Below are 5,590 nucleotides of genomic sequence, written 5' to 3'. Positions count from 1 at the left end.
GTTTAAAAAAAAAAGCTAGGATCCGAAACATCAGTGAATTTCATGCCTATGGCCATACCACCCTGAAAGCACTAGATCTTGCCTGATATCTGAAGTTAAGTAGGGTCAGGCATGGTTAGTTACAGGATAACAGACTGCCTGGGAATACCAGGTTCTGTAAGCTTTTCGTCTATTTATTTTCCTTCAGGTGAAGTGGGTGGCATGTCTTACTTGTGATGGCCAGTACTGAAGTCCAATGAATAATACTAAGATCCCAAACATCAGTGCTCGTTATGGCTTATACTGTACCACTTTGAAAGTGTCTGATCTTCTAAGCTAAGCTGGATCGGTTTTGGCTAGTACTGGTTGGGAGATCGCCTAGGAATGCCAAGTGCTGTAGTCTTTTCTTATTTTTTGGTGCTTTAGGTGAAGTGGGTGGAATGTCTGATTTGCTATGGCGAGCACAGAAGTCAAATGAAAAGATCTAAGACCTCAAATGTCAATGCCCTTTATGCCCATAGCCATACCACCATGAGAGCACCTGATCTTTTCTGAACTCTGAAGTTAAGCAGGGTTGGGCTTGGGTAGCACTGGGATGGGAGACAACCTAGGATTACCAGGTGCTGTAGGCTTTTCTTATTTGAATTTATTTTGCTTTAGGTGAAGTTTGTGGCATGTCTGACTTTTTATGGCAAGGACGGAAGTCGAATGTAAAAAGCTAAGACCTCTAAAACCAGTGAACTTCATGCCTGAGGCCGTACCAACCAGAAATAACCTTATCTCGTCTTATCCCTGAAGTGAAGCAGGGTCGGGTCTGGTTTGTACTTGAAAGGCACACAGTCTGGGAATACCAGTTGCTGTAGGCTTTTCAACCTTTGCTTTAGTTGAAATGGGTGGCATATCTGACTTGCTACGGCCAGCACTAAAGTTGAATAAAAAAAATCTAAGCACCCAAATGTCAGTGTCCTTCATGCCTACAGACATACCACCCTGCTGCAAACACCTGATCTCTTCTGATCAAAGAAGTTAAGCAGAGCTGAGCCTGGTTAATACCTGTATGGGAGACCGCCAGGTAATAACAAGTGTTGTAGACCTTTCATCATCTATTTTGTTGTTGTTGCTTTAGGTGAAGTGGGTGGCATATCTGCCTTGCTATGGCCAGCACTGAATGAAAAAAGCTAAGACCCCAAACGTCAGTGCACTTCCTGCCTACATCCATACCACCATGAAAGCACCTAAGATCTCATCATCTCTAAGAAGTTAAACAAGGTCTGGCCAGGTTAGTACCTGGATGGGAAAACGCCTGGGAACTGCAGGTGTTGTAGCCATTTCATCTTTTTTTTGCCTTTGGTGAAGTGGGAGGCTTGTCTGACTTGCTATTGCCAGCACTGAAGTAGAATGAAAAAGCTAAGACCCCAAACATCGGTGTACTTCATGCCTATGGCCATACAACCCTGAAAGCATTTCATCTTAAAATTTAAGCAGGGTCGGGCTTGATCAGTTCCTGACTGAGAGACCACATGCGAATGCCAGGTGCTGGTAGGCTTTAGTTGAATTGGGTGGCATGTATGACTTGCTATGACCAGCACTTAAATTGAATGAAAAAAATCTAAGAAACCAAATGTAAATGCATTTCATGTCTACAGCTATTCCACCCTAAACGCACCTGCTCTTGTCTGTTCTCAGAAGTGAACATGGTCCGGCTGTCTGGGAATACCAGGTGCTGTAGACTTTTCATCTTTTTTTTGCTTTAGGTGAAGTAGGTACCATGCCTGACTTGCTATGGCCAGCGCTGTAGTAGAATGAAATAAACGAAGATCGAAAAGGTCAGTGCACTTCATGCATATGGACAGACAACCCTGAAAGCGTCTGATCAAGCAGGGTTGGGCATTGATGGGGGACTCCCTGGCAATACAAGGTGCTGCATTTTATATATTTTTCTGTTGGTTTTGGGGAAGGGGGTGGCATGTATGACTTGCTATTGTTTAACTGAAGTCAAATGAAATAAGCTAAGACCCCAAATGCCAGTGCATTTTATGCCTACGGCCATACCACCCTGAAATCAATTGATCTCATCAGATGTCAGAAGTTAAGCAGGGTCCATCCTGGTTAATAACTGTACAGAGACCGCCTGGTCATACCAGGTGCTGTAGGATGTACATATTTTTATTTTTATTTAGATGAAGTGGGTGACATGTCTGACTTGCTTTGGCCAGCACTGAAGGTGAATGAAAAAAAGTAAGATTCACAAGTCAGCACACTTCATGCATTTGTCCGTACCATCCTGAAAGCACCTGATCTCGTATGATCGCATAAGTTAAGCAGCATCTGGCCTGGTTAGTACCTGAATGGGAGGCTGACTGGGAATATAAGGTGCTGTAGGCTTTTCATCCTTTTGTCTTTTTTGCTTTAGGTGAAGTGGGTTGCATATCTTACCTGCTCTGGCCATTACAGCAGTCAAAAGAAAAAGGTTAGTTTACTTCTTTCCTATGTGCTATGCAAACAAATGATGGACGGAATGCTGAAGAAATCATACATTCACCCCAGTCAAAAGATCTGGGTTAAATCCATAATTCTTTTGCTCACCATGCCACCCCAGTTTAGACCCAGCCATATGCAACTCAGTCTTGACCCTGTGCCTCATGGGAACAGTCCAGACAGAACTGCTAAGCCAGGTCTTCCCTGGACCAGAAACAAGCATCCTGGGACCTGTTTTTGGGAATTACCCTTCATCAACCGGTCCTAGGATGTTTGCTTCCAGTCCAGGGAGGACCTGACCTGGCAGTTCGGGCTGGACTGTTCTTATTGGGCACATGGTCAGATTTGCATGAGGCTAAGTCCAAACTGGAATGGCATGGTGAGCAAAAAAACAATGGATTTAGGCCCAGATCTCTGTACTGATATGAATGTATGATATTGTCCTGCATTCTGTCCATCAATTGTTCTTTTTGCATTTGTCTCCGCGAGTGGGACGGGTCCTGGGCCCGTGCTCTCCATTCCACTGGAGTCAAGCTATCCTGGCTGAAAAGGGCTGAAAGCCTGAAACCGGTCCTTAGATGCTTGTTTACAGTCCAGGAGGGAACTGGCCTGGCAGTCCGGGCTGGACTGTTCCCATTGAGCCCAGGGTCAAGATTGATATGCTTATGGCTGGGTCCAAACTGGAATGGCATGGTCAGCAAAACAACGATTGAGTTAGGCCCAGATCTCTGTACTGGGGGAATGTATGACATTGTTTTGCATGCTGTCCATCAATTGTTCTTTTTATACTTCTTTCCTATCCATCCAGAAGGCACCTGATCTTGTCTGATCTCAGAAGTTAAGCAGGGCAGGGCTTAGTTAGTATTCAGATGAGAAACTGACTAGAAATAGTAATTGCTGTAGGCTTTTCATCTTTTCTTCTTGCTTTAGGTGAAGTGGGTGGCACACCTGACTTGCTATGGCCAGCATTGAAGTAGAATGAAAAAACTAAGAGCCCAAACGTCAATGCACTTCATGTCTATGGAAATACCACCTCGAAAGAACCTGATGTTGACTCATTTCAGAAGTTAAACAGGGTTAGGTCAGATTAGTACCTATATTGGTGACCACGTGTTCCTAGCAGGTGCTTTAGGCTTTTCATCTTTTTATTTTGCTTTATATGAAGTGGGTGGCATGTCTCACTTGCTATTATCAGCACTAAAGTCGAATGAAAAAAGCTAAGATCGCAAACATCAAAGTACTTCATGCCTATGCCTATACCACCTTGTAAACAACTGATCTCGTTTGATCTCAGAAGTTAAACAGGGTCAGGCCTGGTGAGTACCTGCATGATAAGTCAGGTTCTGTAGGCTTTTTATCTTTTTTTTTTTGCTTTATGTGAAGTGGGTGGCATGTTTGACTCCTATGGCCAGCACTGAAGTTGAATGACAAGAGATAATATGCCAGATATCAGTGTACTTCATAATGCTTACTCAGATGATAAGCTGAGTATGGCCTGGTTGGTACCAGTATGGGAAACCGCTCGGGAATACCAACTGGTGTAGGCTTTCCATCTTTTTATTTTTTGCTTTAATTGAAGTGGGTGGCACATCTGAATTATTATGGCAGCACTGAAGTCGAATGAAAAACCTGAGACCTCAATGGTCCGTTCACTTCATGCCTATGGCTGTACCGCCTGTAAAGCGTCTGATCTCAGAAGTTAAGCTGTTCAGGCCTGGTTAATACCTGGATGGGAGACAGCCTTGGAATACCAGGTGCTATAGGCTTTTCTAAGTTTTTTTTTTTTTTGCTTTAGGTGAAGTGGGTGTAATGTCTGACTTACTATGGGCAGCACTGAAGTCGAGTGAAAAAAGCTAAGACCCCAAATGTCAGGGCATTTCATGCCTATGACCATACTACCGTGAAAGAACTTGAGATCAGAAATGAAGCTGGGTTAGGTCTGGGTAGTACCTGGGTTGGAGACTACCTGGGTTTACCAGGTGCTCTAGGCTTTTCATCTGTTTTTTTTTGCTTCAGATAAAGTGGGCGGCATGTCTGATTTGCAAAGGCCAGCACTCAAGTCAAATGAAAAAAGCTAAGACCTCAAAAGTCAATGCACTTCATGCCTTAGACTGTACCACCATGAAAGCATGTGATATCAGAGGTCAAACAGGGTCAGGCCTGTTTAGTACCTAGATGGGAGACTGCTCGAGAATACCAGATTCATTAAGCTTTTCGTCTTTTTTTTGTTACTTTAGGTGAAGGTCGTGACATGTCTGACTTGCAAGAAATTATGCCCTGCACTCTAATTATATGCAACACCCCAGGTAACCAGTGGCTGCCTGAAAAAAGAGTGCTCAAACCATCCATGCCCAAATTCTGAATTTGAACAAATTATTACATTCTACTCAAAAGCAACAAATGACATTCAAAAAAGCTCAGGTGAATTAAAAACAAATTATTTATATGTTCCTTTTCATTTATAAGCAAGGTCCATTCAAAACATATGATGGCAGCTGTTTCTTGAATCAATCCAATGCATTTCGGGTGTCGTGCATCCTTCATCAGGGGTCACTGAAAAAAAAATATGGGTGTGGGTATACATATTCAAATACTCTATGTTATATATTATATAAATGATACACTCAACAAAACTATCAGTAACAGCAAACACGGAAATAAGATCACACACAAGACAATTTGAAGGCTGGAAAAAAACAACATCAGGGGAATGAAAGATTAAGCCAGTTTGTGACAAAACATGCATGGTGTGGTACAAAGCATGGTAGAGCAACAAGAGACCAAGTAAAATCTCATGTTAAAAAGTGTGCAGTAAGCATAATAACATTTATTAAAAGTGCACGTCGAGAATCAAGCTGATCCCGTCACCTGTAAAAATGAGTTATACTATAGTGAAGGCGCAGTAAGATGAAAGGAGTAATGGCTTACTAAAACTGCTTAATAACACGTAGGGTTCAGAGAGACCAACTCGGAAAATGGCCAGTTCATGCTCGTAGGTATGCTAAACAACATGAATGTCATAATCAGTGAATACCAATAAAATACACGATGCGAGCACCTTGCTCAAGAAGATCACTTACAGTCTTGGTAGAGTTGCTAGTGGTGACTACCACTGTGAAATCCAAACATCACC

The 5,590-nt window shown here is 42.8% G+C and overlaps 1 pseudogene; it reads left to right on the top strand.

The window, feature by feature from the left end:
• The first annotated feature begins 492 nt into the window (after positions 1 to 492).
• On the top strand, positions 493 to 611 carry LOC147722678 (5S ribosomal RNA; annotated as a pseudogene).
• Positions 612 to 5,590: the final 4,979 nt, after the last annotated feature.

The sequence above is a fragment of the Lissotriton vulgaris genome, chromosome 4_1, assembly GCF_964263255.1.
Source record: "Lissotriton vulgaris chromosome 4_1, aLisVul1.2, whole genome shotgun sequence".
NCBI lineage: Eukaryota > Metazoa > Chordata > Amphibia > Caudata > Salamandridae > Lissotriton > Lissotriton vulgaris.
This window is presented reverse-complemented; position numbering and strand designations above follow the sequence as displayed.